Source organism: Odontesthes bonariensis, chromosome 8, assembly GCF_027942865.1.
Source record: "Odontesthes bonariensis isolate fOdoBon6 chromosome 8, fOdoBon6.hap1, whole genome shotgun sequence".
Taxonomy (NCBI): Eukaryota; Metazoa; Chordata; class Actinopteri; order Atheriniformes; family Atherinopsidae; genus Odontesthes; species Odontesthes bonariensis.
In genome coordinates this window covers 29,315,421-29,341,093 of record NC_134513.1, presented here as the reverse complement: position 1 = coordinate 29,341,093, position 25,673 = coordinate 29,315,421, and the positions used below count along the sequence as shown (strand labels likewise).

At 42.8% G+C, this 25,673-nt stretch overlaps 4 non-coding genes across 4 annotated transcripts; all 4 read right to left on the bottom strand.

Annotated features, from left to right (window-relative positions):
• Nucleotides 1-1,185: 1,185 nt before the first annotated feature.
• Nucleotides 1,186-1,258, bottom strand: trnak-cuu (transfer RNA lysine (anticodon CUU)). Its single transcript has one exon. It is a non-coding gene; the product is annotated as a tRNA-Lys (tRNA).
• A 717-nt stretch (nucleotides 1,259-1,975) lies between these two features.
• Nucleotides 1,976-2,086, bottom strand: trnal-caa (transfer RNA leucine (anticodon CAA)). Its single transcript has 2 exons — nucleotides 2,049-2,086; nucleotides 1,976-2,021 (listed from the first exon to the last, which is right to left on the bottom strand). It is a non-coding gene; the product is annotated as a tRNA-Leu (tRNA).
• A 3,077-nt stretch (nucleotides 2,087-5,163) lies between these two features.
• On the bottom strand, nucleotides 5,164-5,237 carry trnan-guu (transfer RNA asparagine (anticodon GUU)). Its single transcript has one exon. It is a non-coding gene; the product is annotated as a tRNA-Asn (tRNA).
• A 20,040-nt stretch (nucleotides 5,238-25,277) lies between these two features.
• Nucleotides 25,278-25,349, bottom strand: trnag-gcc (transfer RNA glycine (anticodon GCC)). The gene has a single exon. It is a non-coding gene; the product is annotated as a tRNA-Gly (tRNA).
• Between the last annotated feature and the right edge of the window lie 324 nt (nucleotides 25,350-25,673).

The window sequence follows — 25,673 nt, the reverse complement described above, 5'->3', positions numbered from 1 at the left end:
ATTTCAATAACTTTTCTTTAGTTCTTTGGCATATTGACATTTACTCGGCCCTCCCCCTCTTGCAAAATGGTGCGGTCCAGTTCTGATCGAATTGTAGTTGAACGCATCCGAAATGCAGGCAGGTGTACGGAGCGGCTGTCTGAAACACATGATGGACGGTGAGCTGACTGAAATAATCTAGAATGAAGTCGGGTTATCAGAAGCGGAAGGAAAGACGGGAGAAAGACGAGAGGGCCAGTAGAGGCAGGCAACTGATCACTCAGTTTTTCTCAAAGAAAGGTAAGTTCACTCACTGACTTTGAGCTTTCAAACACTAGATGTTAGCGAATGGTAGGCTAACATATTAATATACATCTAACTTGGATGTATAACTGAAACCTGCATGCTTTAACCTTTTCCTGTATTAACTTATCTTGCATTCATCACTGATACAGAGCCAGGCTCCACATCAGGCAATGTTGCAGCGGCCAGTGACACCACCACTGCTGAAGTGCAGGAGGACAGGACGAGGACCAGCAGTGAAGATGGTGAGAAAGTAGCAAAGAGTACCATGTCACTTTAAAATTGATTCACAATAAGATGTTTCCCTTCTTTTAAGGGTTACACTTTTACAGCTATTAAGTATGGAGTTAATTTGATTGCATGCATAACTGTAACTTGCATGCATTTAACTTTTCTATGCATTAACGTCCATGCATCACTAACCTGCATGCTTTAACTAAACTCCATTTGAATCCATGATACAGAACAAAGCCCCTCATCAGGCCATGGTGACGACAACAGGGCCAGTGCCAGCAGTGCAGATGACAGCGCAGCACAGAGTAAGGAGCAAGAGCAGGAGGGGGCAGGGTTAATGGACATTTGCCAGTCTGAAAGTGAGGATCTACTTTCAAATGATCCAGGGTTGTGGCCAGTAAAGCTCATGGACAGTGACAGAACTGGTATTGTCAGGAAATTGGCTACTACAGAGTCAAAGCAATTCTGAAGGGAAATCTTTTCCAGAGTACTTGAGGTACACAAAGGCAGCAAATGGCAGGGAAAGAATGTTTTTTATTCATATTGTGCATTTCAGGAGGTTTGTGATCATTCAAAGAGGCACCACTGAGAACGCTGTGATGGTGGTAACAGAGCTGAACTTTGACTTTAAGTGCTGGATCAAACATCTGTTGATTATTGAAACTACTACATCCAACGTGGGGCTCGAATCCACGCGCCTGAGATTAAGAGTCTCATGCTCTACCGACTGAGCTAGCCAGGCTATTCACATTTTATAAAACATGCCTTCCGGAAAAAAAAAGAAGAGATAAAAAAAGCCAAAGTCAACTTTCAGAGATTTCGAATGACATGGGAACACATTCCTCCCTTTTCAACCTCTACCTACTCCACTCGACTGGATCCCACTCAGCTGTTAGGGTTTTCCAAGAGGTAATACCACCTGGCACAAGGTGGAACATTTTTAGCACCTACTCGGTCGGGGTCGAGTTGAGTCCAGCCGAAAATGTGACATTTACAGACTGCAGGCAACTGATTGGCCAGGGAGTGATGTCACTGGATGAGTCATGAAAGCCACTCCTTAACAAGAACCCGGCAACAGCAACAGTTGGATTTGATGTATTCTGTGATCGTCAACGAGGTGGATTGCTAGACGCAAAGACATAGACCAAGTAGCAGGTATACCTTCGCCTTGATGTCCTAAATTGTTGTGTCATGTTTTGTCCAATAAAAGTGACAACACAGGACTTTTGGACCTCCTTGCTATAATGACCCCACCCACATTGAGGTGGTTGTGAGTAAGTACGAGTGGAAAAGAGCTTAATGTAGCAGGAGAACTGCCTCATCGCACAGCAGAATTGTGTATGTTGATGGGAGGAACTGAAGGCCCGTCTTCAGAGATAAATGCCCTTTTTCACCATGGCCTTACATGGCTTTCTTTACGGTCTTCTAATAAGAAAGTAAGATTTAAGCAAGAAATTAGTGTCAGGAGCTGGATTTGAACCCACGCCTCCTTTTGGAGACCAGAAGTCCCTGTCCTAAGGAAGGAATAAAGCCTTGAGTCTGGCACCTTAGACCACTCGGCCATCTTGACACCATTACTTCCCTGCCTGTGTAAAATATGAGAAACGTGAACCAAAATGCAAAACGCTACTCCACTTGACTAAATTCGACTCGGGTTTTAGGGTTTTCCATGAGGTAGTAACAGCTGGTAGCAGCTACATTTTTAGCACCTACACGGCAGGGATTCGAGTTGAGTCCAGCCGAAAATGTGACGTCTACAGACTGCAGGCCACTGATTGGCCAGGGAGTGATGTCACTGGATGAGTAATGAAAGCAAGAGAGGGCCAGAGGCCATGGGTTGTTATTCAGATTTTCCTTCTTTTGTTTTAAAGTGAATGATCATACTTGAGCAAACGGGGAATACAGAAATGACATGAGCCCAAAGAAAGGTCAAAGTAATGCTCTTGCACAAGTTTGAATGTTTTTTACTCATATTGTGCATTTCAGGAGGTTTGTGATCATTCAAAGAGGCACCACTGAGGACGCTGTGATGGTGGTAACAGAGCTGAACTTTGACTTTAAGTGCTGGATCAAACATCTATTGGCCGTCCCTCCTCACGCCATATCCTGATCCAGGAACAAGGGCATGTGCACATGCACATGCACATGCACATGCACATGCACATGCACATGCACATGCACATGCACATGCACATGCACATGCACATGCACATGCACATGCTAAAACAAGGGCACGGATAGAAATGACCTTTGGCCAAATTAAATACAGGTTCATTGCTTAAAATTCTCAAGCACCATAGCTGACTTCTGACAGAGCCATCTTAAATTAATAGTATACTTCATATTTTATACATTTTGTCTTGTGGACAACTTTTCAGGCTGAAGTCTGAGTCCCTGCAGGTTCTAGTGCCTGAAAGGACTCAGTTTCTCCTGACACAGTGAGGGACCTGTACAGGGACACATATTTCCTTTGATCCTTATTGTTGTGACCTTTGAGTTAGAACTTATTTTCATAATTTAGCATTGACACAGTAGCAGTTTAAGTCAGAGCAAGTGTAAGAAGGCTAAATGGACAGAGATGATTTATAACTTTCCACACGTTTAGCTCATTGCACCCCACTGTGAATATAAATGTAAAAAACACATTTCTAACACTTTGCATGAATCGTACAATAATGACAAGTTTGAGTTCAAGTTGTGTTGAATTGTTTAATTATTATTACATGTTTCTCAAGCTGTGGAGAGAAAACAGAATTAAATACAGTTCACAACACGAAATTCTCCTTTATCTGAATTTATACTAACATCCCTCTCCAGTTTCATAATCTCGAGCTTGATCTTTTTTATTTTCAGTTTCTTGTATTCCATATCTAGTTTGGTGCTCTCTTTATTTGACAAACACATTTCTTCAAAGGCTACTTACCACTCTGAAATATTTTCCTGTGCTTTACCTTCACCTGCTGACAGGTACGCTTTTGGCTGTTAAGATAGCTCCTGTTGAGATGTAACAGTGAAAAAATTAATATGTGGGTCACACACTCACGATAATATAGTCACAAAGTATGATGATGCGTGTCGATTATTGGGTTATTAATAAAGTGAGCAGGGCCAGTATACTTGTGCTGTACATCTCATACAGAGACAATTCAACATGCTTTATGTAAACACATTATAACACAAAGAGGAGAGCATAACTACATGAGTACAGTAAAATAAATGTCTAACAATTGAAACTTTCAGAACTTAGGCGTTTAGTCTGTCTGCAGTTGTTAGTCATGCCGTTTCTTCGCTTTTTTGATCGCAGCTGTATTACCATTTCTGGTGATGACACTTTTAAAATCCTCATACAGCTCCATCAGCATTATTTATTCAGCTGCCGAAAAAATTAGAGCTGTTGTCTTGCTCTCCTTTTCTGCCATCTCCATTTTTCCACCATCCACTCGTCAGGGCTTCTTACGTTCCTCGTGCACTCACACTTAGCTAGGCTATGTAAGCCTCGCTTGGATTAGCCTCGCTGAGATGCAGCTGAAATGTCTTTGTGGAGCAACTTGAGGCTTAATTGGGAGATGGTGCTAGTTCAAGCGACGATTTCTGGCTATAGCCTGGCTTTCTTTAGCTACTTTCGAGGAATACCCCCCTGGTTGTTGACCAGTGGATTTGTTGGTATACACACTCGTCCCTGGGTGGGCTCGAACCACCAACCTTTCGATTAACAGCTGAACGCGCTGGCCGATTGCGCCACAGAGACTTGCTGTAGTTGTCTGTGGGCGTGGCCTCGATCATTACCACCTCTCATCCCTTCATTAGAGTATGTGTTCGATTTATTTATGTTTTTCATAAGGTTGATATCTGCTGTGTAGGTAACAAGTAAAGTAGCACACAACAAGTAGTCAATAACTTCCTGGTCTGACTTGTTAAAGAAAGAGATTTAATGTCAAATTGTTTCCCAAGTGCCCTCATTTGGTCTCTCAGCCTTTTTGAATTTTTCTTGTTTGTGTGTGACTTTCATAGCAATATGACAAAAAGGTTGTTTTTTCACTTTGCTTGTGCAATTTTGACAGAAGACAGAGGAGCCTCCAGGTTGAGGCATGCATTACACTGCACTTAACAGGTCACCCTTGGAGAAATATTTTGCCAAGGAGCGTTTATAATACGTAAGGAGAGCGTTTTGGCAGCAGAATGTTTGCTTTAACTCACGTAATACGCATGTGTCAGAACACCCCTGGGTGGGCTTGACCCACCAACCTTTCGGTTAACAGCCGAACGCGCTAACCCATTGCTCAACAGAGACTCTGCCTGGCTTTTGTTGGCAGTGGGCGTGGCTTCGAGCTTGACTGCTCCCTCATGGCGGTAGATGCAAGCGTTCTGTATTTTTATGTGATGAGACTCGAGTGAACTGCTGCTGATCTATGTCAAACTTGAACCAAAAAGTAGGAGGTGCTATACAGCAAGATTACCAGTTACAATACAATTGTAATATCTCTCATCAAACAGCTCAGAATGCCTTGGCACCTTAACTCTTCTCAACCAAATGACTTAAAGGATAACTTGTGGATTCAGTGGGACAAGTTACCCATTACAGCTATCGATTTGCTACCAAACCTACAACTGGTTGCTGACCGGTAGACTTGTTGGTACACACACACTCGTCCCTGGGTGGGCTTGAACCACCAACCTTTCGGTTAACAGCCGAACGCGCTGGCCTATTGCGCCACAGAGACTTGCTGTAGCTGTCTGTGGGCGTGGCATTGATCACTACCACCTCTCATCCCTTCATTAGAGTATGTGTTCGATTTATTTATGTTTGTCATAAGGTTGATATCTGCTGTGTACGTAACAAGTAAAGTAGCACACAACAAGTAGTCAATAACTTCCTGTTCTGACTTGTTAAAGCTGCGGTCTGCCACTTTTTTTTAGTCATATTAGCTTGAACTGTCATGGGATTCTGGAAGTAGAATATTAAATAGTCTGTTTAGGAAAAATAATGAAATCTGTAGCTCCCTCTGAAGCCTGTAATCATGCTTGCAAAAACCGAGCGCTCCCGACTGTTTTTAACCAATCAAGTTAGGGTGGAGGAATCCTACCTGTCAATCACAGCTTGTGCACACGCTGCTGAGCGTGAGTCTGCACACAGCTTGTGTGCGCTCACACTGGTGTGAACTTACGTGCACAACCTCGTCCACAGAGGGGGAGGGGTTTGGGGGGCGATTCGGAGCTTGTTAGAGGTTCGGGGAGGGACCTGAAAGTTGTATCAGTTCGAATTTTCCGACTTTAGACTCTTAATTTTGAAAACCTGCCGACTGCAGCTTTAAAGAAAGAGATTTAATGTCAAATTTTTTCCCAACTGCCCTCATTTGGTCTCTCAGCCTTTTTGAATTTTGCAAGCATGTCAACCAAATGACTTAAAGGATAACTTGTGGGTTCAGTGGGACAAGTTACCCCGTGAATCTTTTGATTTGCTACCAAACATACAACTGGTTGCTGGCCAGTGGATTTGTTGGTATAAAAAATTGTCGCTGGGTGGGCTTGAACCACCAACCTTTCAGTTAACAGCCACACACGCTAAAAGATTGCGCCACAGAGACTCTGCCTGGCTTTTGTTGGCAGTGAGCGTGGCTTCGAGCTGCCCCCTCATGGCGGTAGATGCAAGAGTTCTGTATTTTTGCGTGATGAGACTTGAGTGAACATTTGACTGCTGACTAAATCTATGTCAAACTTGAACCGAAAAGTAGGAGGTGCTATACAGCAAGATTACCAGTTACAATACAATTGTAATATCTCTCATCAAACAGCTCAGCATGCTTTGGCACTAGAGCTGGGTCAAATACTCGACGTATTAGACTTATTCGACGTCATAAATTCGTCGACATGAATAATTTGCAGGTCCCATGTTTGCCTAGTTTAAAGCTGTTAGCGCTACCAGTCCCGACATGTTTCTTCTGTGTTATCTATTTGCTAACACCGGACGGTGGATTTTATACTCTGCCATTATGTAGTTCTAGTCTACCTGTTGACTGTCGAAATTCCACGATCTAGTAGCAACCAGATCCAAGTAGTAAACACGCATTACAAGTTGACAATTTAAATTACATAAACAATTTTTTAAGTTGAGCCTCTGAGATGGCTGTAGTATAGCCTACTGTTAGCTAAATGTATCATAATAACAGCAATGATGTGGACGATGCTATATTTTTGATTTGCTGCTGTGAATATTCATGTACTTTATGTTTTTTGCCTTTACAGGAGTAAGGAAAGCAGTGTGGCGGACCTTTTTCATAAAAAGAACCAGGCACCTTGTACACCCCAGGAGGCTAGTGTGTACACAAACAGGATCGTCTCTATGATTGTGAAGGACATGAGGCCCCTTGCGATTGTTGAAGGTGAAGGCTTCCGTGAAATGATAAACACTTTCCACTCAGGATACACCCTTCCATCCAGGCGCCACTTCACTGACTTAATGGAGAAGAAGTATATGGTTACCATGGACAAAGTGAAAAGTGAACTAGAAAAAAGCATTTCCAAACTATCCCTAACAACTGATGCTTGGACCATTCTGGCCACTGAGGCATATTTAGGTGTCACCTGTCATTTCATTAATGAAAATTAGGAGCTGACCTCGTTTAGCTTAACTACAATGCCGCTTGAGGAGCGCCACACTGCTGAAAATATTGCCTCTTGGGTTGAGATGGTGGCAGATAAATTTGATTTCTCCCTTCGAGATGATGTACTGGCGATTGTACATTATAACGCAGCAAATGTTGTTGCAGCTCTTCGCATCCTAGAGGAGAAACATGGGGTAGCATCACATCGTTGTGCCGGCCATACGCTTCAGTTGGTGGTAAATCATGCCTTGAAGAACAACCCCATGATCGACAGGACACTCGGGGCTGCACGGTCTCTTGTGAAGCATTTCAAGAAAAGTGAGCCGGCTAGCAGCAAGCTGAAACAGAAACAAAAACAGTGGGGTACAGCTGAGCATACCCTGCTCCAGGATGTGTCTGTAAGATGGAACAGCTCATACTACATGATGAGTCGCCTTTTGGAACAACGGTGGCCGGTGGTCGCAACACTTTCTGACCCAGACGTTACACAGCGTGGGAAGCAATACATGGATTTGAGGAATGATCAGTGGATCTTACTAGAGGAACTGGAGCAGGTCCTCAAGCCTTTCGAACAGGCCACTGTTTTTCTCAGTGGAGAGTCCTATGTCACAATATCTGTTTTACCTCCACTGCTGAAGGGTCTCCATAAGTCTACAAAGAAAACCACATACGGGTCTGCTTCTGTGAACTCTTTTTAGATTGCTGCAGACCAAGAGATGAAGGCAAGGTGGGAGTCTGAGTCTGCTTTCAAAGAGAATGGACAAAATGTGGCCATCATTGCTGCTGCCCTTGACCCCCGCTTTCGTAGGATGAAGTTCCTGTCACCCGAGGATGCTTTGAAGGTACAAGTACAAATTCAGGCTCTGATAATTTATATCAAAAGAGCCAAGCAACAACTGGAAACGATTGAGCAGGAGCACTCGGCCAGTCCCCAGCAAAAGAACACCTCTTTGCTGGACATTCTGCTTGGCTCTGCGTAGTGTGACAGGATGAGGTCAATCGCCGCGTGCAACTGCTTCAACTGTGCGAGAGCCTCACGAGCGGCGACCAGGATTTCAAACAAGTTTGATTTTCATCCGAACGATCGGGAGGTGGTCGGGAGGGCTTATCGTTTGTCGTTACCCCATGTATACCACACGATGCGAGACGCACGATTGAGCCAAAACTTGGTCCGATCTCCAAAATAGTCGCACGAGTGAAAGTCTTGTCGACATCGGGCCAAAAATTGCACAGTGCATGTCCAGCTTTAGGAGGCCAGTGCCTTATCCACGTGACTATTCAAAATAAAAAACACAACTTAAAGCTGCAGTCTGCAACTCTTTTTCAAGCATAATGCCTGGAACTGTCCGGGGATTCTGAAAGTAGTACATTAAATACCCCAATACAAAAAAAAATGAGTTCTCTAGGTCCCCTATATGTCCTGCTAGGTCCCTCCAAAGCCAGCAGGTTTGTTTACAAAATTGCAGACCGGACCGGTAAAAGGTAACCAATCAGGTTTACGAGCTGGGCTCTGCTGCCTGTCAATCACCGATTGTGCACGCGCGATACAAGGTAGGCTCGTCCCCACGCTTATTTATCTAGACTATTGAACTTCATTACGGGCTAGTCTACTTACTGTGTCTTCCATGATCACAAATGACAGGTGAGTTGATGAATGAGGAGTCGTGTAGACGCATCTGGCGTGCACGTAGACGTGCACGAGTTCTCATGTGTTTTGAAGGGGCGGGACAGGAAGTTGAATAACTTTTTATTTTTCGGTTAAAAAATAAGCATTTCTTGCATTTTGCGACTACGGAGGTCACCGTTTTCAACTTCAAGCGTTCTGATAGATCATGTAAACTCTTAAAATGCCAAAAAGTAGGACTTTACATATGACAACAACAAATCTTGCAGACTGCAGCTTTAAAGAAATGGGGTAAACGATCCTCTAATCCATTTAACAAAAGTGAAAGATTTCAGTCTTTTGACAACAATAATTATTTTTTCTTACTTATATCAGAAAAGTGGACTTTGGAGAACACTCGTGAGCACACCAAACTAGTTTTAATTAAGAGTGTGTAGAAAGGTTTTCAGAGTTGGTCAAGTGTCAACTGTGATGCTATGAGTGTTACATCATCTTTTCCAGGTTTTTTAATGAGAGATGTTGAGTTTGATTTGAAAATGTTTACATAGCAGAGGATGGTTTTGGTCTATTGACCTCTGGGCTATGGGCCCAGCACGCTTCCGCTGCGCCACTCTGCTACACACCTCTGATGGGATTTTCGGCTCTTTTTCGAGATGCGGCTCTAATGGCTCTTCTTACTGTGGAGAGCCGGCTCTTTCGGCTCCCAAACGGCTCCCCATATATATTTTTACATTATTAATTAATTAATAGCTTAAACCTAATTTTATAACATTTTGTTTCATTATTGACATTGTTAAGCACTTATGATGAGTAAAAATGTTGCATAACAATGCTTTATAAATAAAAGTTTTATTATAACCAATTAAATTATCACAAAATAGCACCACTTCCACAAAAATAACTTAAAATAAATTAAACAGTTATAAATACAAACACCCACCACAATACCAAAACGTATCAAAGCAGCTTCATGACAAAAAAGGTGCCACAATACAAATATCAAATACAGTTCTATTAAATTATAGTATAAAACTATGAAGGATAAAAAAGACCATGTGAACAACACCAGTTTTTAACTAATAGGCCCAGAGATGGAGAACACCTCCATCTGCGAGGTACCGAAGGAAAAAAACTGTCGGCTCTGTGGCACTTCCAGAGCACAAGCGCAACGACAGGGAGGCAGAGAGACAGCGAGATACTGAAAAAAAAAAAAACGGCTCCCAAGGAGCCGGTTCCTGTCGTTCACTTCAAAGAGTCAGCTCTTAGAGCCGGATTGTTCGCGACCGACACATCACTACTACACACCTCAGATGGGACTTGAACCCACAATCCCTGGCTTAGGAGGCCAGTGCCTTATCCATTTGGCCAAAATTGGGGCAAAATACAAAACAAGAGTGGAAAAAGCGGGGAAAGAGAGAGAAAGAAAAGGAGGAGCACGTACACTTTATATTCTTTTTATCTACTCTTCTATCTTCTCAACATTGTTTACACACAGTTCTGCACTTATTGCAAGGTTTATCATCACTTTAATTGTCATGTCTCTTGCGGGATACATATCACTTGCATCTTAGCTTGCGCTCTCGTCTCGCAATGTATTTTGGGTAATGTAGTCATTTTTAACACAGAAACTCTTTTTCCATACAAATCACCAAAGTAATAACCCTGTGATTATGCAATTACGCACATGAATGCATTTAATATGATGAAATGAATATGATACAAAATTAAAATTATTAACTCAAATTGCCATATGCTACATTTAAAGTTAAAACAGTATTAACAATCTATAACTGTAAATGTAAATAACTCCCCATCATGTTTCCCCTCCTTCTTTATTGTAATCTCAATTATTTGAGAGACTACATCTGTGCAGCACAAATGAATAAAACAAATTCCAGATTGAGCAGCAAAGAGTGTTGTGTTTTGTGAATAAATGTAAATGATTCTGGCTTTGGTTTTCACAATCACATTCAGTGGATGACACTCACTGTCCTGTTATTCAAGAAGATTCTGTTTTAAAGTTTAAGTCCCTCCTGTCTCACTGAAACAGAACCGAACCGAACAGAACAGAACTTTTGGAACTCTCTCACACGCACACACACACGCACGCACGCACGCACGCACGCACGCACGCACGCACACACACACATACACACACACACACACACACACACACACACACACACCTCAGCTCTGGCCCTGTCATATCCACGCCAACAGACAGACAGACAAACAACAGAGAGAGCGAAGTAATGGTGACTATAGGCCTCCACTCTTCCTCCGGTCATCCAGGGTCTGTCCTGACTCTGGACAGTACCACCGCCCCTTTAGCTGGGTGTGTCCAGTCTGCTTGTTTTTGTCCTGGCCACACACTTTGCAGGTGTAGTGGTATTTCTCCTTTTTCAGCCTCTTCCGTGGCTGTTCCCCCCTTGCCATTCGCTCCTCATCCTCCTGGGCAGCTTTGTTCAGCCTCCAGGCAGGTTGCCTTGGCTGGGCACCTGGAAGGCACTCTGGAGGAGCTTGTGGTTGAGGAGCCTGAGAAAAAGGAGGAGCATGTGTGGATGGAAAGTGGGGAAATGGGGGAGCATATGAAAAGGGAGCTTGCTGGAACGGAGCTGGCCCAAATTGTGGAGGGAACTGAGGAGGTCAAAGGTCATCTGTTCGTGTGCATGTTGCACAGGGGCAGCCGGGAGAGTGCTGATTGGAGGGAGAGGCTCCTTGGCCAGGTGCAGCTGTTGAGGGAGAACAGTACCTTTCAGCAGCATGTTACCGTCCTTCCTCTTGTCCCTCCTAAGCAGCTTACAAGACAAACATTCATTATTTTATATGTGTAAGCCTATCCTCCCTCCCTAAGGTTATTACATACAGTGTATTACATATTTTCTAACAAGCATGCAGGTGGAGGGTTTTCTTGGTTTTTCTTGAGGTTAAATATTTATATACATGTATATACAGTAGATACTGTCTTAGCTGTATGGGGAAGGTAAATGAAATAACACATACCATGCAGAGACCGTGGTGTTGTTCACCGGCACCAGAGCCAGCGTCGTCTGGACCAGGACAACCCTGCTGTCCTCCAGCAGCTGTCTAATGTGGCTGTACACACTCACAGTGGACTGAGGGATGGGCAGGGTTTCCCCTTCATGTCCTTGGGCCTGTTGCGTGACTGCTGGAACTCCTTGGCCAGTCTGAGGCAGACACACTCACTGACCCTGTGGACTTCGGGGTCCCGGGCTGCTTGGCCGTGAGTCATGTACAGTCTGTGGGAGAGAAGTGTGATATGATCTGGACTGTGAACAAGGTTGTAAAGCCACAAAGAACCAAGTGACAATGTCAGTAGGGATTGCAATAAAGTAATTTACACTTAATAACATGTGCTGTCTCTTAGTCAATGATTTGCATTGAACCAAAATGATAGAAAGCACCTCTCTGCCGCCTGCTGTCCAGGAGCAGAGCCACTCGGCTTCCTCGGTGCTCTCCACGGTCCTCCTGATGCCCGCGCATTCTTCCTAGCCTTATGGGTGTAGCTAAATGGTGAAAGAGACATCCATATTCTTCATTCAGCCCATGGAGTGTATGTTTAATTCTGGTGCACAAAATAATTACTATTTTGTACCTTGAAGGCTTCTTGTCCATGGCATGGAGAGCTGTGTAGAGGTGGACTATTTCCTTCTCCTCCTTGGCTGACAAGGCTGTGATGGTGCGATTCAAGTCTAGTAGGTAGGATGCTAGGGCATCAACTGCCTCCCACCCTGCAACACCTCTCCAGTCACATTGACTGGTCTAAAAAGTGAGAAAAAGAATAACCAAGCAAATAAATGTACACTCTTGTTTCTAATATGTGAGCCATGTTGATTTTACATTCATTTATCTTATTAAAATGTAACCACATTTACTTCAGTTAAATATTATGTTTTAGAGTAAGGTGTTACAGAAAGTGTTATTGAGCTCTGTGACGAGGGGTCCGGGTTCAGCGTCACCCATCACAGCACTCAGAGGATCACCAGCCACTATCGCAGCTGACTGGCCCACAATGTCAGGCGTGCTGATGGTGTCATCCGGCTCCTCCTCCTCCTCCAGCACCTGCGAGGGGACTTCAGGGACCTGCGATGGAGCCAGGAGGTCACCTCTGTTGGTCTGGGCCAATAAATATTCCACTCCTATGCGCTCGCCTGTAACCAGTATAAACACAAAAATGAAGAAAGGACATGCATACACATCCATCTCCTCCATGAGTAGCACAATCATCCCACAACAGAAATGCATGTCCTCTGAGTAGCAGGTAGCCTAAGGAAGAGAGGAGGAGGGGACGTAATACTCTGGTCAATCAGTGTTGCTTAGTTTGTCGTGTCACCATGTCTGCTCTCCCTGCCTCTGTGTCTCCTCTCCCTGTCTCTGTGTCTCCTCTCCCTGCCTCTGTGTCTCCTCTCCCTGCCTCTGTGTCTCCTCTCCCTGTCTCTGTGTCTTCTCTCCCTGCCTCTGTGTCTCCTCTCCCTGTCTCTGTGTCTCCTCTCCCTACCTCTGCGCTGACTCGGACTCGACCTGCCTCCATCTGAACCTCTGCTGCCTTACTGGAGCCAGCGGCTAATGACAGATGTGCTGGCTGGGGGGGGGGTTACAAAAAGAGGGCCATGCTACATGCAACTCAGAATCCTACACCCACAGTTTTCTCCAGAATTGTGCAGATATATATTGTTCAATAAATAAATCCACATGCTGCAGTAGCTTATCAGGACTTAGTAAATCATTTCACCTACCTTGTGGAACCCACAGGAGCACAGAAGGCTAATTCCCCCGAACAGATCCTTTGTGTGGTTCTGCAGGGGACAAGCATCAATTTTCTCCAGGGCTCTTTTCCACTTCTTGGCCCCTGGAAGTTTGCCAGTAGAGAAGTGGTATTGTCCCTGGGCATATTTTACACAGATGTCCCTCCAGTAAGCATCAGGTTTCCCTGTCTTAGTCATCTGCAAACATTAATAAAACAGGTTAATGTAAAGCTAGGCTATGTGTACAGAGGGTATGAATTCATCCCCCTTTCACAAAAATAGAATCATTATTATCTAAATGTGGTTTCATGTAGGGATGTTTGAGGTTGTTTGATTTAAAATTGGGCGAAACAAAAGCAATTGCACTTAGGACAAGTCAAATTTAGGGTTGGGGTTATTACAATCTCTTCAGTATATACCCAAATGTGGAAGGCAAATGAGGTCAAATTATAAAGGGCTTGCTTTCCAGGTAAAATGTGGCGGGATTTATGTCCACACTCCTCAGAAATCTTTTAGGTGCTCTTCTGGTGAGAGGCCTTAAACATATCACAGAAAATAATAATGGACTTACTGTGCTTTCTATGTTAAAATTCTCAGAATATTCCTTCCCTATTCTCACTTGTATTTTTCTTCATTCTAAATTTTTTTTAATCCATTTAAACATACAACCATTTATACCCATTCTTCTAATTTTAACTAATAACCCTTCTCTCCACATCATATCATACGCTCCTTCAATATAAAAAAATACTGCTACAACACTCTCTTTATTTACTTGAGCCTTTCTTATTTCATTCTCTAGACATATTACTGGATCCATTGTACTCCTCCCTCTCCTAAATCCACTTTGATAATTTGATATAAGTCATTTACTTTCTATATAATATAACAATCTTTCATTTATCATTCTCTCCATTATTTTACATATATTGGATGTTAAAGCTCTTGGTCTATCATTTTTTATTTTTGGTTTTGATTCATCTTTTCCTGGCTTTCTAATTGGTATAACCACAGCTTCTTTCCAACTTTTTGGTAATTCTCGCTCCTCCCAAATTCTATTATACAATTCCAATCAAATATTTTTAGAAAATTCACTTAAATTACTTATCATTCCATAACAAATCTGATCTTTCCTGGAGCTGATAATTTATATTTTTAAACTGCCCTATTCAATTCCATTATTGTAAATGACATATTCAATAAATCTTTTGATTAGACCATTTTCTCCAATAACTCCTTATTTTCCAGAATTGTCTTTTCTTGCCCTACTACACTGATATTTTCAGAACTATGAATTCTAACAAACACTTTTCTCAACATCTCTGCCTTATCTTTATTTTTCACTGCTGTTGTTTCTCCATTATTTAATATTGGACATCCATTCACTCTTTTAATTCCTTTCATTCTTTTAATCACTTTTAACAGTTCTTCTTACCTTCACTTGCAATTTTTTGTATTCATTCAAATTCTGAGGGCTATGATTTCTTTTTAATACTTTAAAGGCTTTATTTTGTTTCTTCAATAGCTGCAGTACATTCTAATGTCCACCATGGTACCAACTTCCTTTCCTTTTTCCCACCTTTTATCCTTATACTTTGACTAGCCACTTCTACAATAGCATTACATATATAAAGATTAAAATCCTCAATACTACTATTTAAATCCACTTTTGGTATTTTTAATTCACTATTATCTGAATGAGCCCTGAATCTTCTAAATCTAATTATACCTGATGAGCAACAGCTGTGTCACCTCCACGAGGAGCTGATTTAAACCTCACAGGTGGGTTGGGATGTTGTTTGCTGACTGGAACAATGGGAGCTGTTGGAGTCCTGCTGATTTCTGTGCTGACGGCTTGGCTGGCCAAAGGTTTTGCGTTTTGTCTGCTCTTTTTGGTGTTAAGTCCTAAAACTGGATTGTGTCTGTTGTTCTGTCTCACGATTAGCATTTGTGCAAAAATATGCTCTCTCCATAGGATCATGTTGGCCAATAGTTGGGATGAATCATGGAGCTGCCAGTGAGGTTCAGAAAAAGCAAAGCGGTAAGGACAGCTGTAAGAAATGTTTTAAAGCTGTAGGATTTCATAGTAACTCGATGCCTTTTGTGTCATAGACTTGTCTTCAAGGAAACCCCTTGAACTTGTCCAGCCAATGGATTCCATGTTGGGGAAGAACTCAAAAGAAGGTATGCATATTGAGTTTGAGTCTTCCTTGGGTGGTGAAACTTTATAAACTGCGTTTGAGCATTGACTGGAAAATGGTTTTCAGAAGACTTCTGTCTGAACAGTGACCTGTTTCAATCTGCAGCTGTTTACTTGGCTTCTGCATAGTTGTATAGTACGTGTCAGGATATGGTAAAGCCCTTTAAAGCTTTGTCACACTGCAAGAAAAGCAACTAAACTGAGTTTAAGGCCATCTATTGGGGCAGGTCTGAAGTATTTGCATTTTCTGTTTATGGCTAACTTGTCTATATTTCTTAATCCACTTTTGAACTTCTTTGCAGTCTTAATGGAAAGCAAAGAAGTTAAAGCTGCTGCATCCATTGGCAACATGAAATACAAGCAAGCTGAAATCTCACAAGTAAATCTGAAGGCTAAAAGAGAAGTGAATGTTTCTCTGGCTGTCGCCGCCAATCCGACAGAACCTGCCGCAGCAGTGGCGGCCGCCAATCCGACAGAACCTGCCGCAGCAGTGGCGGCCGCCAATCCGACGGAACCTGCCGCAGCAGTGGCGGCCGCCAATCCGACGGAACCTGCCGCAGCAGTGGCGGCCGCCAATCCGACGGAACCTGCTGCCGCAGCAGTGGCGGTCGCCAATCCGACGGAAGAAGCTGCCGCAGCAGTGGCGGTCGCCAATCCGACGGAAGAAGCTGCCGCAGCAGTGGCGGTCGCCAATCCGACGGAAGAAGCTGCCGCAGCAGTGGCGGTCGCCAATCCGACGGAAGAAGCTGCCGCAGCAGTGGCGGTCGCCAATCCGACGGAAGAAGCTGCAGTGGCGGTCGCCAATCCGACGGAAGAAGCTGCAGTGGCGGTCGCCAATCCGACGGAAGAAGCTGCAGTGGCGGTCGCCAATCCGACGGAAGAAGCTGCAGTGGCGGTCGCCAATCCGACGGAAGAAGCTGCAGTGGCGGTCGCCAATCCGACGGAAGAAGCTGCAGTGGCGGTCGCCAATCCGACGGAAGAAGCTGCAGTGGCGGTCGCCAATCCGACGGAAGAAGCTGCCGCAGCAGTGGCAGTCGCCAATCCGACGGAAGAAGCTGCAGTGGCGGTCGCCGCCGCCAATCCGACGGAAGAAGCTGTCGTCTAAGGCGGCTGTCATGAAGCTGTCTAACTTGCCAGCCTGAACCTCTTTTTAAATAAAACAGTGGTATTGTACAATGTGTGCTGCTGAAACCAATTCTTTGGCTCCAAATAATTTATTTATTTGTCTCGATGGAAGGGTGGCTGTCGAAGGCCTAAGGAAGGGAACCAGGGAGAAATATCTTCATGTTTGGAAATGGATTTAATTTGGAGGGAACTATTTGGAGCTGCATATTCTTATAGATGCAGCTACTCAAAATGATGGCTCTGTACAGCCAGTTGCCAGCAGGGTCCTATCCAGTTTTCAGCCAAGTAACACCACCCCCAGCCATAACAAAGTAGTAATGTCCTTAATCAAGGAATTGAGCTGCAATGCCTCTTCTCCACATGGGGAGGAGCAGTGACTGTTGAAGCTAAAACTGTGTACAGCTGTCTCTGTATTAGTTTGGCTCGTGGAGTCATCTGAAAGTAAAATATTATGCCACAACTCCTTTTTAAATGGTGATGAAGATGTAGGCGCCTGCAATGGTTTTTACTTCCTGCTTCTGAAGAGTGCAGACGTCTCTGCTTCCTCCTGCTGCTTACAGCTTTATTCACTTTTAAATAATTCTACTTCTTTCCGCAAGTCTTGGATATAATTTTATTTGAGGTATAATGTGATCGACACCTCCACCTCTCGGTGTCTAATGAATGAGTTAATGCGATAACAAGTTGACTCGCCCAGCCCTGTTTAAAATAATGGATGAAAGTAAACTAAACCCAAATTAATAAATGAAATAAAATTCAGCTGTCAGCTTAACTAAAAAAGGTAGGTATTGAGCCTCTTTTTAAAAACAACAGTCTCTGCAGCCCTGAGGTTCTCTGGCAGGTCCATAATAATGGAACGATGTCTCAACATAAGTTTTTGTTCCAACTTTAGGAACAACTAAAAGGCCGGTACCAGAGGACGTCAGGGTCCGCGAGGGCCAATAATTTAAAAGCAGATCAGAAAAACAAGACCATTAAGACATTTATAAACAACTGAAAGAACCTTCAAATCAAACGGACAGGGAGCCAATGCAGCGGTTTTAAACCTGGTGTCATGTGTTCCCGGCCTCTGGTCCTCGTCAGCACACGTGCAGCTGATTCTGTAGTAATTGTCGGTAAGAAATACTTTTTTTTGGGAAGACCAGAGAGCAGGGCATTGCAATAATCTATTCTACTAGAAATAAAAGCATGCATCAGCACCTCCGTGCTGGCAAGAGAGAGAAATGGGTGAACTCTGGCAATATTTTTAAGATGATAAAATCCTGTCTTACATTTCTATTTCATTCTATTTGTTACATTTCTAATATGTTGGATAAAATCCAGCTCAGAGTAAAAAATCTGACCAGTGATGACATGTTTAGCCGCATGTCGTCCTACAATCATTGGTTGTCTAGATGGTGTCCAGCAAACAACGTGGGCTACAGAGATAATTGGCAATCTTTCTGGAGAAAACCTGGTCTGATGAGGAGAGACGGCATCCATCCCACTTTGGAAGGAGCAGCTCTCATTTCTAGAAATATGGACGAATTTATTTGCCACCCTAAAACATGACAACCCAGGGCTCAGACCAGGATGCAGAGTTGTAGTCTTACACACTTCTCTGCAGCTTCCCACCTGCTGCTACCCACCCAATCAATTAACACAAAAGGAGCAAATCCTCTTGTGCAAAAAGAAATTAAAACAAAAACTTTAACTGAACAAAAACATCAAACTATTAAATGTGGTTTGCTGAATATCAGATCTGTCCTTTCCAAGTCTCTGTTAGTGAATGAGTTGATTTGTGATCATCATATTGATATATTTTGTCTTACAGAAACCTAGCTGCAGCAGGAGGATCATGTTAGCATTAATGAAGCAACTCCCTCTGACTGTTTAAATGTTCACGTTCCTGGAACCACAGGCAGAGGAGGAGGAGTGGCAGCTATCTTCAGATCAGGGTTAGGCCGATTTCAGACCAGAGCGTGGCGTGGCGGCAGCGAAACGACGGCAGTCTTACGCCGGTTATCAGGCGGTGTGTTCAACTTGGCTTTTCACACCGGACAGTCCGCGGCCGCGGTAGTTCTGCTCCAGCCCTGTCTGCATTCCCCATTCATTTCAACGGGACACCGCCGGCCGCCGCCGGCCGCTGCCGTCCAAAGTCCGCTCGAGTTCCATTTTCCAAAAGCAGCGCGAGACGGAGGCGTCTCCGCGCCGCTACCGCCCGACTACCGCCGCGTCGGTGTGCAAGGACAGATCTGTTTCCATGTATTTTCACCTCCGCCGGTGAAAATCGCTTCCGTTCCGCCACGCTTTGCCGCCCTGGTCTGAAATAGGCCTTACTAATCAGTCCCAGACCCAAGATTAGTTTGAGCTCTTTTGAATCTCTGATTCTCAGTTTTTCCCACGCAAGGTGGAAATCCCAGAAACCTCTTGTGTTTGTTGTTGTGTATCGACCACCTGGCCCTTATTCTGAGTTTCTGTCTGAATTCTCAGAGTTTTTATCCCAGTTAGTGCTGAGTACAGATAAAGTCATTGTAGTGGGTGACTTTGATAATCATGTAGATGTTGAAAATGACAGCCTGAATATGAACTTTAATTCTATATTGGACTCTATTGGATTTTCTCAGAGGGTTCACAGAGCGACTCACTGCCTTAATCACACCCTTGATCTTGTGTTGACTTATGGCATTGAGAGTGAACAGTTAACAGTGTTCCCTCATAACCCTGTCTTATCTGACCATTTTCTGATAACCTTTGAGTTTACATTACTTGACTATACAGTTTCTGAGAAGAAATTTACATATAGAAGGTGTCTATCAGAGGATGCTGTAACCAGATTTAAAGAGTTAATTCCATCATCCTTTTCTTCACTGCCATGTGCAGATATGACAGAGGACGACTACCTAAATTTTACTCCAGCAACACTTGACTCTCTTGTTGACAGCACTATAGTTTCAATGCTTACAGCACTGGGCAATGTTGCCCCTCTGAAAAGGAAGGTAATCAGTCAGAAGAGGTTGGCTCCTTGGTATAATTCACAGCTGCGTGCTTTAAAGCAGACTGCAAGAAAGCTGGAGAGACAGTGGCGTTCCTCTAATTTAGAAGAGTCTCAGTTAGTCTGGAAAGATAGTTTAACAATGTATAAGAAAGCCCTTCGTAAAGCTAGAACTGCTTATTATTCATCATTGATAGAAGAGAATAAGAATAATCCCAGGTTTCTTTTCAGCGCTGTAGCCAGTCTGACTAAGAGTCCGAGCTCTGCTGAGCCAGTTATTCCTTTAACTCTCAGCAGTGATGATTTCATGAGCTTTTTTATCAATAAAATTGTTTCTATCAGAGAGAAGATTGATGGAGTCCTTCCCACTATTATCAGTGATGTATCATCAAGTACAGCAGCTTTAGAAGTATCTTTAGAACCTGATTTGTATTTAGACGGCTTCTGCCCAGTAGATCTCTCTAAACTAACAACAGCAATAGTCTCTTCTAAACCATCAACTTGTGTTTTAGACCCAATCCCAACCAGACTGTTCAAGGAGGTATCTATAAAACCAGATGAACCCAATAGGTCGGTCAGACTACAAGCATGTCTTAAAGACATAAAGACCTGGATGACTCAGAACTGTCTGCTGCTAAATTCAGACAAAACTGAAGTCCTTATCTTTGGACCTGAGCGCTTCAGGGAGAAATTGTCTAGCTATATAGTTACTCTAGATGGTATTTCCTTGGCTTCTAGTTCTACAGTGAGGAACCTTGGAGTTATTTTTGACCAGAACTTATCATTTGACTTGCATATAAAACAGGTTTCTAGGACTGCCTTCTTTCATCTTCGTAATATTGTTAAAATCAGGAACATCTTGTCTCAGAGTGATGCAGAAAAACTAGTCCATGCATTTGTTACTTCAAGATTGGACTACTGTAATTCTTTATTATTGGGCTGTCCCACATATTCTCTGAAAAGCCTTCAGCTGATCCAAAATGCTGCAGCCAGAGTTCTGATGAGAACTAACAGGAGAGATCATATTTCTCCAGTTTTAGCTTCTCTTCATTGGCTCCCTGTTAAATTCAGAATAGAATTTAAGATTCTTCTCCTAACATATAAAGCTCTTAATGACCGAGCTCCATCATATCTTAAAGATCTCATTGTAAGATATTTTCCTAACAGAGCACTTCGTTCCCAAACTGCAGGTTTACTTGAGGTTCCCAGAGTTTCTAAAAGTAGAATGGGAGGCAGAGCCTTCAGTTATCAGGCCCCTCTCTTGTGGAATAAGCTGCCAGTAAATGTCCGGGAAGCAGACACCCTTTCCACTTTTAAGACCAGGCTTAAAACTTTCTTTTTTTATAAAGCTTATAGTTAGGAATGGCTCAGGTGATCCTGAAACATCCCATAGTTAAGCTGCTATAGGCCCAGACTGCTGTGGGGCCTCATCTGTCACACCTTTCCTCACTTTACTCTCTTTATGTATATGTGACATTATTGTGGTCATTAACTCGTGTTTCCCTGTTCCAACAGATATCCTTTGAATGGTGTTACAGTGCCCCCCCCCCCCCCCCCTCTCTGTCTTCTCAAACCCCAGCTGGTCGAGGCGGATGGCCACCCTTCCTGAGTCTGGTTCTGCCAGAGGTTTCTTCCTGTTAAAAGGGAGTCGTTTCTCTCCACAGTCGCCTCAGGCACGCTCAGGACGGGAGATTGGACCAAAAAACAAAAAGTTTTCAGTTCAATCTGTTGGTTTCCTTAGCTAGGAAATTGTTTTTGAATTGGCTCTATATGAACGAATTGGATTATTTTATGAATAATTATGATTACAATTAATTGAATTCCAATTGGCTTGAATTGGACTTTATTATCTAAGTGCCTTGAGATGACATTTGTTGTATTTGGCGCTATATAAATAAAAATGAATTGAAAATGAAAATGAATTAAACCCAATGTACCGTCTTCTAAGTGTGCAGCACTGCTTCAACACAGAACTCTTAGAAATAAACTTCCTAATAATTCCAAGTCGGTCTGTGAATTCGTATGTGTAGTCCACTGATAGTGGATTTATGGCATAGCTTCAGGTATAAAACCCTGGATTATACTCAAGGGCAATTCCAAAGCTGTCTATGTATACAGTATATGACTATATAATGAGGTATAAGCAGTCAGCTGTGGTGTAGCTCACAGTATGTATAGCTACAGTACAAAATAAAACCTAAACATAACTAGTAGTTACCTTAAAGTTTACTGCTCTCACACCAGAGGTACTCTTACAGTACATAATAACATGATTTATACTCTCGAAAGATCTATTTGTTGTACTAAATCACGGGACAGTATGACAAATGCGTACTTTTAATGCAAAACAGGATATCCCCAAAAATGAAAACTTCAGACAAAACTAGACATCGAGCAGAGCTGGAACACAAAACTGACAACAAACTCACAAGAAGGGAACAACAACAATGAGGGTCTGGCTATGAAAAAAGGAAACTGAGAGCATTCATATTGAGGAGGCTGATGATTAACACAGGACAGGTGGTGGTCTTTGGCTAACTTAAGCCAGTTTTACAGGCTGAGCAGAAAACAAGAGTATAACTGAGTAAATGGAAGAAGACAAAAGGACACGAAACAGAGATCCAGCATGAGCCAAACGGAACTAACCCAGATTCCTGAAATCAAAATGACCAAGTATCACAAATAGAAGCAAAAACCCACAGGCTGTGACATACAGGGTATATTTTAGAAATACACTAAAACTTTTTTCCTGAGTACACTTAGTAAAATTCGTTTAAAAATGAACGTTCTTTTATTTTGCCAAGGCTTTCCCAGCTTTCTTATCTTACCAATCAGCTGCAGGTTTGACTGAAAGATCTGCAGGAACACACACCAACACACGAGTTTGCTTTCTGGTCAATAACATAGTATTATTCAGAAAATATTTCATACATAAATGTAAATATATGAATGTAAAACCCAGATTTTTTGTATTTCATAAAGATTTTCTTTCCTTTACCAAAGCCCCTTAATATTATAAAAAGTAAAAATGCTCCTTTAAAATGTATATAAGATGATGTTAGCCATGTATTTTATAGATGATTTAATAAAAAAGTTGAAAATGTAACCGAGGGTCGTCTTGACTTTATTTACTGAAGAAAACAAAAGAACCACACGTGGCGTTCAACATTGGCTGGCTCCTTTAACCTTTAATCCTCACCTTCAATTCCAGGTCAACCACAGAACCACTTCCTGCCTTGCTTATAAAATAAAGGTCTTAACATTAATACAGGATGTTATGTTTCCCTGTTCAAAAATGCTACTATCCAGGGCTCATAAAAATACTTTATCAGGGCTCTCAAGTCTCACGCAATGAGCGTGAGACACGCATTTCAACAAGTTCACACGCTCACATGCCACACATGCCATTTCTCACGCTGAGAAATGATCAACTTCGTCGCACAGAAATTCTAATGGCCTATACTATAAACGAATCACTGGCAGGTTACTGTGCGCTTGTACAGCTCAGAACTATAGCTCTGGTACAGCTGTCTTGATTTGGCAACCCATCGGCAAATCACAAAATGGAATTTCTCAGCCAATCAGAAAATAGAATTTCTTGTTGCCGGGTGAGGTCTGAAATAGCTTTCAGCTGCAAGCACGCGTTCCATGAATGCAACTATTATGCTCTGAATGCGTCCAGAAGTTGTAAACGAGCTGGAGGTGGAAGAGAACCGTCAGAATCATCAGCAGGTCATATCTTCATTTATTTTAATCTTTTATTGTTACCATAGTTTTCCTACTCTTTGTAAAAGACCAATACCTGCCGATTAAAGTGTTCGTTGGAGTAATAGGCCTAAATATTCAGCACACACCCTTTGACATGAGCAACTTAATGAAAAATGAAAAATATGTAGGAGTGTAATTAGGCTTCCGTGGTTAATTTTTTTCAAAGGTGTGAGCAGATTCCCAAGGATATCTAGAATTGCCAAATGGTATTAGTTCTGCCGCCCTGAAATGCTGATCCAGAGAGGGTTTTTTCCATGGTGGGGCTCAATAAAACCAAGACCAGGAATAAGTTGGCTCTGAATGGAACTCTGTCATCCATCATGACTGTGAAAATGGCTGAAATTGAGCAGCAGTGCTTTAACTGAAGAGTCATAGCAAAACATGCTTCCTTGGTTGAAGAGTTGCTAGAGTGCATTAGCTTGAGACTGTGTTTTCCCTACGAGTCACCCATATTCTGAGCAGAGGTAGAGATAGAAAGGTACATTTGAAAGTGTATTATTCAAGGAGCAGAGAATGCATTGGCCGGGAAGCGAACCCGGGTCAACTGCTTGGCAAGCAGCTATTCTCTCCACTATACCACCAATGCCCTGACAGACCCTTATTTAGTCATCTATCAACTGTTTTTCTTGCAGGGCTATGACACACTCACTCTTACTCAGGAATCTTTCTATTTCTCCCTGAAATAAGAGAGAAGTCTAAAGCGTGAAACTTGTGCTTGCTTGGATTCATTCTCCTGATGCGCACAATTGCTTTCATCTAAGGCTAAAATGTTCACAACTTCAGTACAATGCACTATGCCAAATAATTTGCCAGTCAGGAATGAGTTTACCACAGTCTTGCAACCTGTACCGTGTGCACTGCTTTCAGGTCCCTGATGGTCTAGTGTCTAGGATTCGGTGCTCTCACCCCAGCGGCCCGGGTTCGATTCCCGGTCAGGGAATGAGGGTACCAGGTTTTGGCACTGTGAGTAGCGTAAACCAAAGACATTTCTGCTGTGTTTTTCCAGTGACATGAAAAGAATGTCAATTTAATCGAGCCCTGTCACAAATTCAATAGGACGTTGGTTTATAACGAGTCATCCTATGCGCACCACTTGATTTGAAATAACACTTTACAGCCGGCAGATTTACTACTTCTCTTTAGAGAAGGACTCGCTTAACTCTTTCCAGCAGCTCTAGGACCATTGTGGCTTTTAAAAACTAAAAGAATGATCAAGTTTTTCTGATACTTTGATGTGTAACATGGTGCTTAATAACATTTTGAGCAGCAAAGACAAATGCTATTTGTCACTAAATGACATGGGCATCCACGAATGATACGGAAAAAGAGAAATTTCATGGTCTATTGTCGGACAAAATGTTTTTGTCCGCGGACTTGAACCATTTGGTGATCTGGCAGGTGCTGGCCGTCCATCCGTCCGTCCGTCTTGGATCGAGTTTGAGGGAGGCCCGTTTTTTGTGTCGTACGGCACTGTGGAATCTAATCTTCCCCACTTGCTTTGTAGAGGAGGAACTTAGAATGCACATGAGAAAAAAGACCATCACTTTAACTGAAGAGTCATAACAAGAAATGCTTCCTTGGTTGAAGAGTTGCTAGAGTGCATTAGCTTGAGACTGTGTTTTCCCTACAAGCCACCCATATTTTGAGCAGAGGTAGAGATAGCAAGGTACATTTGAAAGCTAATTATTCAAGGAGCAGAAAATGCATTGGCCGGGAATCGAACCCGGGTCAACTGCTTGGCAAGCAGCTATTCTCTCCACTATACCACCAATGCTCTGACAGACCCTTATTTAGTCATCTATCAACTGTTTTTCTTGCAGGGCTATGACACACTCACTCTTACTCAGGAATCTTTCTATTTCTCCCTGATATAAGAGAGAAGTCTAAAGCGTGAAACTTGTGCTTGCTTGGATTCATTCTCCTGATGCGCACAATTGCTTTCATCTAAGGCTAAAATGTTCACAACTTCAGTACAATGCACTATGCCAAATAATTTGCCAGTTAGGAACAGTGCTGGGAATAACGGCGTTAGAGTATAACGGCGTTACTAACGGAGCCACATTTTGGGTAACGGAATAATTACTTAATTACTCTATCC